Source organism: Phragmites australis, chromosome 23, assembly GCF_958298935.1.
Source record: "Phragmites australis chromosome 23, lpPhrAust1.1, whole genome shotgun sequence".
In the NCBI taxonomy this organism is placed as follows: Eukaryota; Viridiplantae; Streptophyta; class Magnoliopsida; order Poales; family Poaceae; genus Phragmites; species Phragmites australis.
In genome coordinates this window covers 12,660,695-12,675,647 of record NC_084943.1, presented here as the reverse complement: position 1 = coordinate 12,675,647, position 14,953 = coordinate 12,660,695, and the positions used below count along the sequence as shown (strand labels likewise).

At 45.5% G+C, this 14,953-nt stretch overlaps 1 pseudogene; it reads right to left on the bottom strand.

The window, feature by feature from the left end:
• Nucleotides 1–6,306: 6,306 nt before the first annotated feature.
• LOC133905987 (uncharacterized) lies at nucleotides 6,307–11,344 on the bottom strand (annotated as a pseudogene).
• Nucleotides 11,345–14,953: the final 3,609 nt, after the last annotated feature.

Sequence of the window (14,953 nt, the reverse complement as noted above, 5' to 3'; positions counted from 1 at the left end):
CGAAGCGGGCCCGCTCCTGCAGGGGCGCCAGACGGCGGCGCAGGTAGTCGGCCACCACCATCACCATGGTCAGCCCCGCCCGGCGCAGATTGTCGATGCGGTTCAGCACCGGGCGCATGCGCTCATCCTCCACGGGGGCCACCTCCCAGGTCAGCCTGTGGGGCTCCGTCGCCATCTCGGGCAGCGTGAGACAGTCATGGTGGCTGACGTCGATGTAGACCCAGTCTCGGCGCCAGTCCTCCCATTTGCTCCACAGCACTTGCGGAATGTAGAGCTCGCCGAGCCCGTCCCGCAGCCGGAAGTTGCAGCAACCGGCGACGTCCACGACGGAGGATCCCCTCTTCTTCCCGACCAGTCACAGGATGAAGAAATGCCGGAACAGGGCCACCGACGGTGGCACTCCCACGAACATCTCATAGAAGTGCGCGAAGATGGCCAGGATCACCACCGAGTTCAGACTCAGGTGGACAAGCTGGATGCCGAAGGTGTCCAGCACCTGGAGGAAGAAGGTGGAGAAGGGCGGCACTAGCCCGGCAGCGACGAAGGAGACGAAGATGACAATCCGCTCCGGTCGGTCCGTGGAGGGCAGAAAGCTCTCCGGTGACACCACCGACGCCTCCCGCTGGCCAGCAGGCACCATGAGCTTGCAGACTTTCTCCACCCCCTCCTCATTCACGATGCGCGACTCCGGCAGCACGCTGTCGGAGCCCGACTTGTCTCGGCGGCTGCTTCCTGCCCTTGGCATCTTTCAGGGGTGGGGAGTGTGCTGGAAGGGATGGGGGAGAGGATGCGCTGTGGGCCGAGAGAAGGGCGAGAGCTCTTGAGTGCTAGGAAGAAGAAAGCACAGGCAATGATTGCAAATGGCGTAAGGGGCAACGGTTCGCTCCCCTCTCCTTTTTATGTCCTGGAGATTTCAAACGGCGCTTTCCGCGGTGCATTCGGCGAGGCGCATTCCCTCGATCGGCGTGGGTGCCAGGAGAATCTCCCTCGATCCGTGCTGTTGCCAGGCGCACTTTCCTCAATCCGCGCGGTTGCCACGTGAGCCGACCGCCTTGTTATCACGCGCCTTGGAAGTCGGAAGGACACGTGTCCATTCGGTCCCCCGCTGGGCCGTACCAAAAGCCTATGCCAGAAAGACCAGCGCCGGAGAACAGGCCACGTGGCATCGGTGCTGGGATCGGCCTCGATAAAAACGAGGGCCCCATCCACAGTCTCTGGGCCATCGTCTACCGATGGGCCCGAGGGCTGCTGTCGGTGACACAGGAACGGAGGTCCCTGAGTCCCGAGGCTAGGACAGCAGAGTGCCACGTGGCATCCTCCCTCGGGGATTATCTCCCCGAGGTCTGAGAAGACCATGTCCCGGGAGAGGGTGCTCGGGGCCATGCAGAGTGGTCCTCGAGTACCCGAATTCCCCGATGGCCCGAGAAGACCAAGTTCCGGGAGAGGGTGCTCGAGGCCATGAACAGTAGTCCCCGAGCACCCGAGTTCCCCGATGACAAGAGAAGTCAGTTCCGAGAGAGAGTGCTCGAGGCCATGAACAGTGGCCCCCGAGCACACGAGTTCCCCGAGGACCCAAGCAGTCAAGTTCCAGGACAGAGTGCTCGGGGCCGCGAACAGTGGTCCCCGAGCACCCGGTTCCCCGAGGACCAAGAGAGGGCATATCCGGGAGAGAGTGCTCGGGGCTGTCAGCGGTAATCCCCGAGCACTCACAGTTCCCCGAGGGCCTGAGAAGTCCTACGCCGGTGGTCCCCACAAGGGCTCAGCAGTGAGGTGTCAACTGGTGAGAGGCCCGATGCTGCATTTAAGAGGGCGCATGGCCTGTCTCTTCCAATCACTCCCCCCACGCTTGCTGTCAGTTTCTACCATGGCCTGGCAGGGAGGCGTGGGGACATTTAATGCACGGGTCCCATCGCGCATCATCCGGCGCGCCTCGGGATAACGTCGCAGGGCTCGAGGCGCAACGCCTGCCGCCCTACTGTTTCAGGCTCGCTTTGACCAGGCGGGCACGCGGGGCTGCTTGGTGGCTGCCCGGCGGGCCCTCCCCGCTGCACCCGCTGGAAAGCGGAATGATGACGACAAAGACCAGACGGAAGACACATCGATGGGTTTTTAGAACACCGAGACAGAGTCTGGTGAACACACCGAACGAGCTCAGAAAACAAGCCGACGAAGAGAAAGGAGCACGAAGCTCTAGACTTAGACAAACATTCTTGTAACACAGCAGATCCTCAGAGAGACATCCTCAGAGCATTTATAAGCATACACACAGGAGTAGGGTGTTATGCTCAGAGCGGCCCGAACCTGGCTAAAAATCTCCTAAGCATTTACTTTCTCCTGCATCCGATCATTCTACCCTACCTGCATCTCATTTACTCCCATTTATTTCACCAACGAAGCGGATTCAGAATTATCCCCCAGCCGAATCTCAAAGGAGGTCCCTCCGGATTCCCGCTTGAGGAGTTCACCCTTCGACAGGTGCTTTGGTATTTGGATTCCTTGAAGTTCAGATAAGAACCACATTATTTCCAGCAAATAATTGGCTAAAACCATACGCTTGTTATGAACCTTTATTGAGCAATGTTATGAGGCAGAGTCAGCAAATTCAAATACAAATCGAATTAATGATTTGAGATATCAATCATAAATTTTGGCACCAAACTGCACAACTGTATTGACCACAGCTTGTGTCCTACAGTGGAGCATCATAAGTGGTTTGGCACTTTTGCACCAGAAAAGCCACCAGCGTGACTATGACTCAGCACATCATACTCTCTCACATCGGAATTGGCAGCATTACTAATTGAAATATTCTTATGGGTATAACTTTTTTGTTTTGTTCCAAAATGATATGTTAATTTGTCCATGTGCACATGTCTAGAAAATGGTATAATATGATATTCAAATTTTCAAGAAGGCAAGTATGCCATGTGCACATGTCTAGTAAATTCATCTAAACCTTTTCCCCTCATAATATATTTTTACATGATAACATGAAGGACCCATACCACACTAGCACCCACTCACTCCACACACGCCTATGCGTCCACTGCACACCATCGCTCCCACCATCAGACCATTGCCACGTCTTATTTTCTCCTCAAAATATTTTGTGATTCTGAAGTTCAACCACCAATTCCTTCGAGCTTAAGCTCACAACCAAATGTATGAAATAAATAACGCGGATTATTTGCATGTGTCCCAAGCGACCCAAGGATTTGGTTCCATATTAAAGAGATCCACCAAGATATAGTCCATCGGAGCTAATCAATTGTTGACATTTCTCTACATCTCTTTGTGATGTTAGAGGGAGTGGGGAGAGCATACACGTTATGACGAGGAATTTTTTTAATATTAAATTTTTTACTGATATTTTCAAAATAGTACCGAAACAAGAAAATTTTAAAAATAATACCTATTTGCCCTACATATGGCGAAATCTTGTTTTCACCTTACCGTACGGCGAAAACACTATTTTTGCCATACGGTATGACGAAAATTGCTGATGTGGCGTCGGCGGTAGCACAGGGGTGCATGGCTACAATTACGAGGCAGTTTTCACCGCACGGTTGCGAAAATTAGTTTTCGCCAAACCGTACGGTAAAAACTGTATTTTCGCCGTTCCGTTCGATGAAAAATACGAATGTATCCGCGGCCGGCACGCCGCGCCGTCTCATTTCAATTTGCGTCGTCTCGGTTGCGACCGCACAGAGAGGAGCACACGAGCAGAGAGGAGAAGAGAGAAGAGAAAGGAGGAAGAAGAGAGGAGGAAGGGAGGAGGTAGGAGAAGAAGGAGAAGAAGGAGAAGTGGAGGAGGAAGAAGAAGCGTTGAGGTAAATTTTTTCCTATTTATTGTGTTTTTGGATGTATGTCTATCGATCTATTTGCATTTAGATTGAATTAGAGACTAGCAAAATAATGTGCCTTTGTAAATATTTATTTTAGGTAGAAATCTTTGTATTAATTATTGTAGTATTAGGTTAAGAAAATAAAATTTATGTGTGTGCAAAAATTAGATATCGGTACTCTAGTTAAGATGATGTATGTAAGATTATATTGTAGGATTGTATTATTATGTGTTACACTAAAGTACGGTATTTTTTAAATTATTTGTAACTTAGAACTAGTGGTTTTCAAAAAAAAGAATAAAACAAATTGAGGATCCAAAAAGCAATACAACACCGAAGTATTTATGTTAAAATTTTAAAATCCAATGAACATTATATTTTTGAAAATTCGCAAGATTCCTAATATCAAATGGTATTAATTAGTAAGTTGTTGCGAATTAATTATATTAAATTTGTTGGTGCTAGTAATATATTTATTTAATAATGATATCCTCGAAGTAGATTTAGGACAGTAATATTGATTATATTTTAGGCATTGAAGACTATAGTACTTTTTATTGTAGGACAAGCAACGCTGGGTTGACATGGCCATTATGTTTATCAATTTTAAGGTAGTCATAATGTATGAATGTAATTGATTTTTATTTATAATTGATATATTTTTTAGGTGACAGTTATGTCAAACTCTATAAAGCTTAGAATATTCTATAGAAATGATCAAATCCGTAACAGTCCAGTAGTTGTTGATTTGAGCAATTTTTCATTTACCATCCTTGAGCACCCAAACCCTGAGGGTACAAAGATGAAGGAGATGAAAATATGGTTCACCCAATACTTTCAGGTTGACGTCAGATTTATTCTGTTACGATGCAATGTATGTGGACTAGTACGTTAAATCCAATTTGTTGGGAGTTAAAGCCGGTGCATCGGACGGACAAATGGCTGAAATGGTTGGAGTGGTGCAGGCGGCGTCGGGATGAGTTCAATATCCTGGTGCAACCATGTCCAAGAGAAGCGGATGATAGTAGCAGTGCAACACCTCCACCGGAAGAAGAGGATACATGCGGGCATGCAGTGTCGACGGAGGAAGTTGAACAAATGGAGAGGTTGTTGTGCATAGACGGGTGGCAGAGGTTGAGGAGGGTCAGACTGATACAGGGGAGGAATTGAAGAAATCATTGTGGAGCTCGAGAACGTGGATCATAACGCAATTCATGAGAAAGAAGCTTTATTGGAATCTGTAAATGTAGATGAATATGATGGTGATGATGAAGATGATGACTGCTCTAATACTGTCATCCCAAATGAAAGGAACTTGCCTAACAAAGCGAGGATGCAAGTTATGGAGAACCATGACTCCCGTTAAGAGTATGGTTCAAGTATGGTTCACCTAAATCAGGTGTTCCCCAATCGGTCTGAAATGAAGGATGCAGTGGCACGGTGGGCAGTGACATCACACAAAGAGGTATTTGTTACTGTTTCAAGCCTAGGAAAGTACAGTGTCAAGTGCAGAACACCTAGATGTAGCTTTTATGTTCATGCATACAAGCCGAAGCATTTGACCCACTGGGTAGCCTCAAGAGTGGTTCAGCACAATTGTATGCTGTAAAATGTTGGTCGAAAGCACCGCAACCTCTGATAGGGGAAAACCCGTGGGTTGGCCCGATCTTCACGGCAGTAGGTACGACAAGAGATAACTTGCTGAAAAATGCAGCGGGATAACTAGCTTTATACCTGACAAAGGTTGGAATGTGGCCAAGTAACGAGGAGAGAGGCACCGAATCCTTGGACTCGACTCGATCTCCACGAACTCAAGAACACAAACCGGGTAGCTTTAGACCTGATCAAGGTTGGTTGCGACCAAGCGACGGGGAGAGAGGCACCGAAACCTTGATGGATTTCGACTCAATCTCCGAACGACCGCAGAACCACAAACCGGGACTAATCCACACAAAACGGTGCAGCCTAACTGGAAACCGTAGAGCACGAATTAGGGGGTCCCAGAGGAACCTTCACATATATACTGGTGAATCGGTCTCTCACAAGTCGATGAAGAACTCGCAAGAAATTTGGGGTAAGTCACTCAACAGCTCTTGGCTGGAAACACCATCTGGTGGATTTTTCTTAATTCATAATCGTTCCCCCTTTGGCTTAGATACAGTAGGTATTTATACTAGGAACACCCCTCCTAGCTAGGTGTGAAAGTTCTATAAGTTTCCACGAAAATAAAGGGAGATGAAAAGGTGAAAACATGGGTTCCCGAGAAGCCTCGCGTGATCTTTAGCCTCCCTGGCAGTCTTCACTTAAATGGTCATTACTCCTTAATGGGAAGTCGAAAAGACGAGCCGTTTGTTGGAGGTGAAAGTAGACTTGATTATCTTTCTGTCCATGTGCATTATGCATGGTGAATCTTGACCAGTTTGTGCGTGTGTCTCTTGGAACATGGCTCTGATGTCAGGAGTCAGTGTGATGGTTCAGCTTCTGCGTAACTCGTCTGCTTCTCGGTGTAACTTGTCTCCTTTGGTCCAGCAGCAGCTCCAATATGCGTAAACCTTAGCAATACAAAAGTAGAACATTTAGGTAGTATAAAGTTCTCATTTGTATTGTAATCAAATTTAGTAAGGAGAGAGTTCACCTCTTGCTGCAGTTTCCTTGCACGACTCCGTGTGATGGGTCCTTGTATTGGTGTAATTGGTGCTTGACTTGTTTCAGCTCGTCCATGGCTTGGCACATTTGCTGGGAGGTCCTCATCATCCTCCCCCTCTTGAAAAGGAGTTGTCCTCGACTCTTCAATTTCGAAGAATGGATAGAGATTAGCAACGTTGAAGGTTGTGCTCACACCGTACTTGCTTGGAAGATCAATCTCATATGCATTATCATTGATTCGCTGGAGCACTTTGAAAGGACCATCTGCTCGTGGCTGCAACTTGGACTTGCGTTGCTCGGGAAACCGTTCCTTGCGTAGATGGACCCGAACAAGTTGTCCAGGTTCAAATACAATCTTTTTGCGACCTTTGTTGGCATGCTTCTCATATGTCTTTGTCATCTTCTCAATGTTGGTTCGAGCTTGTTCATGAATCTTCTTAACGAGGTCAGCACGCTTGCTAGCATCTTCGTTGACACGCTCCTGCACAGGCAAAGGCAAAAGATCGATGGGAGCAGCGGGATTGAACCCATATACAATTTGAAACGGAGAAAATTTTGTGGTCGAATGTACCACCCTGTTATATGCAAATTCTACGTGAGGTAGACTTTCTTCCCACATCTTTAAATTCTTCTTGAGTACAGCATACAGCAACATGGATAATATGCGGTTTACCACTTCAGTTTGGCCGTCCGTCTGTGGGTGGCATGTTGTAGAAAAGAGCAATTGTGTGCCCAGCTTGCCCCACAATGTTTTCCAAAAGTAGCTCAAAAATTTGGCATCACGATCTGAAACAATGGTTCGTCGTACACCATGTAGTCGTACAATTTCCCTGAAAAACAATTCAGCAATATGTGAAGCATTATCGCTCTTATGACAAGGAATAAAATGAGCCATTTTGCTAAAATGATCAACCACAACAAAAATTAAGTCCCTTCCCCTTTTAGTCCGAGGTAAACAAAGAACAAAATCCATTGAAATATCCTCCCAAGGTACACTAGGAATAGGAAGAGGGGTATATAAACCATGAGGGTTCAAACGGGACTTAACTTTGTGGCATGTTGCACATCGTTGAACATGTCTCTCAACATCGCGTCTCATCTTTGGCCAAAAGAAATGGTTGGCCAATACTTGCTCAGTCTTTTTGGCACCAAAATGCCCCATAAGACCACCGGAATGTGCTTCCTGCAAAAGCATAATGCGAAGAGAACAGTCTGGAATGCAAAGTTTGTTAGCCCGAAATAGAAATCCATCATGTAAATGGAATTTTTCCCAGCCCTTTGCATGAGAACATTTGGAGTATGGTTCAGCAAAATATGAGTCATGAGCATACATTGCTTTGATACTCTCAAACCCAAGAACTTTAGCATCAAGTTCAGCAAGCAAAACATGTCGTCGTGACAAAGCATCAGCTACCACATTATCTTTACCTTTCTTGTACTTGACAATGTAAGGAAAAGATTCAATGAATTCACTCCATTTAGCATGTCTACGGTTCAGTTTAAGTTGACCCTTAAGATGTTTGAAAGATTCATGGTCTGAATGTATCACAAATTCTTTCGACAAAAGGTAATGTTGCCATGTCTTCAAACATCGCACAAGAGCATAGAGTTCTTTATCATAAACAGAGTAATTCAGAGTTGGACCACTTAGCTTTTCACTAAAGTAAGCAATTGGTCGTCCTTCTTGCATGAGCACTCCTCCAATCCCTACACCACTTGCGTCACATTCAATTTCAAATGTCTTACCAAAATCTGGAAGTGCAAGGAGTGGTGCTGTTGTTAACTTCATTTTCAGGTCTTCAAATGCTCGTTCTTGTGTTTCTCCCCAATGGAATGGCACTTCTTTCTTTGATAACTCATTGATTGGAGCTGCAATGGTGCTGAAATTTTTAACAAATCGCCGGTAGAAACCAGCAAGCCCGAGGAAGCTCCTCACTTGGCTCACATTTTGAGGTGGTAACCACTCACCAATAGCTTTGATCTTTTCTTCATCCACCTCCACACCTTGACCTGAAACAACAAAGCCAAGAAAAACTACCTTGTCGGTGCAAAAAGTGCACTTGGCAAGGTTAGCATACAACTTTTCTTCCCTCAAGACAACAAGCACACAAGCAATATGTTCTTCAAGGGATTTGCTGTAAATCAAAATATCATCAAAGTAAACAACAACAAACTTGCCAATGAAAGCTCTAAGCATATGATTCATCAAGCGCATAAAAGTACTAGGTGCATTTGTTAAACCGAAAGGCATGACTAACCATTCATACAACCCAAATTTTGTTTTGAATGCAGTTTTCCACTCATCACCCTCGTTCATTCGAATTTGGTGATAACCACTTCTCAAATCAATTTTTGTGAAAATGATAGCACCACTAAGCTCATCAAGCATGTCATCAAGACGAGATATTGGATGTCTATACCTCACGGTTATGTTGTTAATAGCTCGGCAGTCAACACACATATGCCATGAACCATCTTTCTTTGGAACTAAAAGAACCGGAACAGCACAAGGTGAGAGACTTTCTTTTACATACCCTTTGTCAAGGAGTTCTTGCACTTGGCGCTGAATTTCCTTCGTCTCCTCAGGATTTGTTCGGTACGGTGGCCGGTTCGGGAGTGGAGCTCCTGGTACAAGATCAATTTGATGTTCAATGCCTCTTTTTGGTGGCAGTCCAGGTGGTACTTCATCAGAAAATACATCTTCGTACTCCTACAAAATATCAAAAACAGCACTAGGCAAAGTAGATGGTAAGTCAGTAGTTGTCAAAAGATTGTCCTTGCACAAGAGCACAAAGAACATGGCATGAGGTTCTCTCAAAATTTTCAGATTCCCCTTCCCAACCATCATCACTAATCCCTCTTTTCCCATTGTTTTGGATCTTTGTGGCTGTGGAGTTTTATTTGGCTTTGGACTCTCTTTCTCACTTGCTTTGTTGGATTCACTCAAGTGTTTCTCACTCTCTCGCTGTTTTCTTTTGAGATCATCATTCATTATTTCCTCCGGAGTCAAAGGAAGCAAAGAGATGCGCTCCCCTTTATACATGAAAACAACCTTATTGGAATGACCACAGATTTGAGCATCACGATCATACAACCAAGGTCTTCCCAAAAGCAATTGGCATGCTTGCATTGGAACCACATCGCAGTCCACTTGATCATGGTACTTCCCAATAGAGAATTGCACGGTCACCATATTCCTTACACGCATAGCACCACAATCGGTAAGCCATTGCATTTTGTATGGAGAAGGGTGACACCTCTGTTTTAATCCCATTCTTTCAACCAATTCTTGACTTGCAATGTTGTTGCAGCTGCCATTATCAACAATGATTCGACACAACTTGTCTTTGATTATACCTCGTGTGGAAAAGGTTGTGTCGCTGCCCATTTTCCTCTTTGCCAACATTCACACTAAGCACTCGACGAGAAATGAAGCAATTATTGTCATCTACATCAGCTTGGATCTCATTCTCATCACTATTTAGTGCTTCTTCAGGATACTCATCATATTCAGGTTCGCTTGCAGATTCCCATTCATTATTCTCATTCACAATCATGGTCCTTCGACTAGGACATTCAGCGGCAACATGTCCACGCCCTTGGCACTTGTGGCACTTAATATCTCGACTGTGAGATGTGGATGCAACAAATGTTGCCCCTGTGGTTGCAGCTGGACGCTTGTTCTCATTGCGTGGTGCAGGTGAAGAAGCCGAAGATGGTGCAGCCTTTGTAATTGGATTAGAGGGAGAACTCCGAGCTGCAGCACCTTGAGAGCGTCCACCGGCAAATGAGGTACCGGGTTGTTGACGACGCCATGGTACAGCAGAGAATGAGCGCCCACGTCCTTCTTGCTGAATCTTCCTCTCCGTGCGCATAGCTTGGTCAACAAGGTTTTGGAGAGTGTTGTAAGGAAACATTTCCACAAAACCTGAAATTTCAGCATTAAGACCATGCAAAAATCTTGCCATTTTTGATTCAGCATCCTCTCTAATTCCATAGCGCACCAAGAGTAATTCCATTTCTTTATAATACTCATCCACCGATTTGGTTCCTTGCCTCAAATTCTGCAACCTATTGCGAAGATCACGTTGATAACTTGATGGCACAAAGCGTCTTCTCATCACTTGCTTCATCTCAGCCCAAGTATCAATATGAGCACGCCCCAATACAAGCTGATTCTCTTGATTCCACCAAGTGAGTGCATATCCTGAAAACTCGACGGAAGCAAGGTTTACACGCCTCCGATCAGAGAGATCATGCACCCTAAAAATTTGATCACATTGTTCCTCCCATTCAAGGTATGCATCAGGGTCTTCTCATCCCGTAAACTTGGGAACACTCAACTTGATTCGAGCAAGATTGTCCGGTTCAGCTCTATGACGATTATGAGGCAATTCACGACCACCATAAGCAGCACCTCGACGATGGTCATGGTGCTGTCTAAACAGCCCACGATTGGCAAATGGGTTCTCATTGTCATCATATTCCATCTCATGATCAAAATTATCATGAAAATCTTCATCATCAAAGTGCACACGGGGGCGAAAACCACGCCCACGAGCACCTCCTCCATGCTGTCCACCATGGCCAAAGCGACCACCACGACCTCTGCGATGGCCAAAGTAGTAGTCTTCAGCTCTTCCCACTGAATTTTCATCATCAACCTCACCATGAGAATTGGCAGGGCTATGTTGTGGCACCCTTCCACCCGCTGGAGGGAGACGTTCATTGAGCATCCTCTCCATGACCTCCAATAGCGAGTTTCCAAGTTGACGTAACTCAGCCCGTGCAACTGGGGGTTCTTCTTCTCCTCCAATATTACCACCGCGAACACTTGAAGGGGAGCCTGCCATGTTAGAGCAATACAAGATATAGTGGAATAGGTAATATTTGTGGAACCTCACCTCTTACTCACCAAAGTTCTTACGCGTTCTCAAAGACTGTGAGTGTGCTAGTGCAGCAGTACCACGGCTTGTGATTAAGCGGTTGAACGGTTTACGAGTCGAGAGGTCCGGTTACGGTATATGGTGGAGCTTGGATGGCTGAACAAGGAAGGCTTGTAGCACTGAAAATCTAGTGTCGTAAACCACACAAAAGATGTGTAAATGTTGCTAGCACCAATCTGAAATTTTGCAATGCTAAGAACAAGTATGCAACCCTTCTTGATGTTCCTCTTGTTTTCTTTTCTCTCTTTCTTTTTTTTTATACTCTTTTTTCTGATTTCTTCTTTCTTTCTTTTTTAACACAACACTAGGGTGCAGAAATACATAACAATGTGTAAACGGAGATGGTGACCAACAACAAAATGACGTAAACGACACAAGACCAGCAGTACTACACAAAGGTTCGGGTGTTTTTTGTGGCTTTTTTGTGGACTATGGGATATGACGAATAACACAAGATGGGGAACAGTAAAAAGGTGATAAACTAATGGATGATATGGGGATGGTACCTACCGTGGTAACCTGAAATCTGATACCAAATGATAGGGGAAAACCCGTGGGTTGGCCCGATCTTCACGGCAGTAGGTACGACAAGAGATAACTTGCTGAAAAATGCAGCGGGATAACTAGCTTTATAACTGACAAAGGTTGGAATGTGGCCAAGTAACGAGGAGAGAGGCACCGAATCCTTGGACTCGACTCGATCTCCACGAACTCAAGAACACAAACTGGGTAGCTTTAGAACTGGTCAAGGTTGGTTGCGACCAAGCGACGGGGAGAGAGGCACCGAAACCTTGATGGATTTCGACTCGATCTCTGAACGACCGCAGAACCACAAACCGGGACTAATCCACACAAAACGGTGCAGCCTAACTGGAAACCGTAGAGCACGAATTAGGGGGTCCCAGAGGAACCTTCACATATATACCGGTGAATCGGTCTCTCACAAGTCGATGAAGAACTCGCAAGAAATTTGGGGTAAGTCACTCAACAGCTCTTGGCTGGAAACACCATCTGGTGGATTTTTCTTAATTCATAATCGTGCCCCCTTTGGCTTAGATACAGTAGGTATTTATACTAGGAACACCCCTCCTAGCTAGGTGTGAAAGTTCTATAAGTTTCCACGAAAATAAAGGGAGATGAAAAGGTGAAAACATGGGTTCCCGAGAAGCCTCGCGTGATCTTTAGCCTCCCTGGCAGTCTTCACTTAAATGGTCATTACTCCTTAATGGGAAGTCGAAAAGACGAGCCGTTTGTTGGAGGTGAAAGTAGACTTGATTATCTTTCTGTCCATGTGCATTATGCATGGTGAATCTTGACCAGATTGTGCGTGTGTCTCTTGGAACATGGCTCTGATGTCAGGAGTCAGTGTGATGGTTCAGCTTCTGCGTAACTCGTCTCCTTCTCGGTGTAACTTGTCTCCTTTGGTCCAGCAGCAGCTCCAATATGAGTAAACCTTAGCAATACAAAAGTAGAACATTTAGGTAGTATAAAGTTCTCATTTGTATTGTAATCAAATTTAGTAAGGAGAGAGTTCACCTCTTGCTGCAGTTTCCTTGCACGACTCCGTGTGATGGGTCCTTGTATTGGTGTAATTGGTGCTTGACTTGTTTTAGCTGGTCCATGGGTTGGCACATTTGCTGGGAGGTCCTCATCAACCTCACTGCTGCATTATTTGCAAATGAATTGTTCATTGAGACTATTCAGAAGCGAGACATGGAATGCTCGTTCATCCAACGATCAATATTACGACAGTTCAAATATGATATTACTTATCAAAAGGCTTGGCATGCAAAACAGAAAGCCTTGGAAAAGCGGTGGGGTACATATGATGCTTCTTATTGCATCCTAGCCCGCGTGCTTGAAGTTCTGAAGGTCAGGAACCCTGGCACATATACTGCTTTCAAGGAGACTGAACTTGATGAAACCAGCCTAGGATTTTCTAGCATGCTATTTTTTCTTTAGGTCAGTGTATTCAGTCCTTCCAACGCTGTCGTCCTTTGCTTTGCATGGATAGTACATTCTTGACTGGTAAGTACAAAGGCCAAATTCTCACTGCAATTGGTGTTGATGCAAATAATCAGATACTTCCTTTGGCATTTGCATTTGTGGAGGGTGAGAGAAGGTTGAGCTGGCTTTGGTTTTTTAGGCATCTTAAGGTTAGGATTGTTCATGATCGACCTAACATTTGCATAATACATGATCGGCGTGCTGGGATCTTATCTGCTATAAAGACACTGCAAGAAGATTCAAGTGAGTTGTTTCCTTGGCATGACCTACAGAATAGGTGGTGTATGTGTCACATGGGAGAAAATTTCCACAAACAATTCAAGAGCAAAGCATTGATGGACATGTTCAAGCGGCTGTGCAGCCAGAACCAAAGTTGCAAGTTTGATGCTTTGCGGAAGGAGGCAGATAAGGAAACAAGGACGCACGTGCAGGAGAGAAATAAGGAGCTGGCTACTGGTGATGACACTATACTAGAGGCGCTGCTGCCTCTTGGAGAAGGCATTGATCCTCCTAATATGAGAAGAAGGTCGGCAAGAAACATCAAATGTTTCTCTGATTAGATTGAGGTAGAGCCAAAGGAAAAGTGGTCCTTACTTTATGACATCGGAGGTGCTAGGTTCGTGTACTGGGCCACATCTTTATCGAATATGTGTAATATGAGCTAGTATATTTGAAACTGGATACCTATTTATTTTGATGTTATTTGATAGGTATGGCGTCATGACTACCAATATAGCAGAGGTTTACAATTGGGTCATCAGAGGGCTGCGTGGACTCCCTATTGTTGCAATCGTTGAGGGAATGTTGTACGGTATTATTGGTTACCACCAGAAGAGGCATGCAGCTGCTGTGAGTCACTATACAACAATGCGTACACTGTATGCCCAACGAATGATGGAGTACCTCCAAAAAAAGAACACGAAAGTAGTACAACATATGGTTCGTAGCATGGGCGTCAATGATCACCACTTCGAGATAACCCTGAGATCAAAAGGAGGAGTGGGGAGTGATACTAGAATTGTCACTCATGAGGTGAACGTATGGAAATTTTTCAATGGATGGTGCGAATGCTCCTGCAACAAACCAAAGCTTTTACATCTCCCATGTTGTTATTTGCTGGCTGCATTATCACAAGTGGGTGTGGGAAGCTCAATATATGTGTCACCATTTTACTTGAAGGAAAATTTGGTCCTGACTTGGACTGGAAAGTTCTGTGGATTCAATGTGCATGGTGACTTCACAGTTTATGATAGAGATATGCTGATATGTCTACCCTATATGATGCTGCTTAGACATCACCATGTGGTCGGCTGCAGACTAGGCATATTTGTAACGATATGGATGAAGCTGAAGTTGGCACAAGGTAAAGGATTGCCCACACTCTAACCGCGGCGATGCTGGAGCAGGACCATCCACCGGTAGTAGTTGTGGGAGAGTTGCACGTGGAGGACAAGCAATGCATGGGATTGGGGCAGACCTTGCCGGATATGCTATCTAGGAACAATGTGT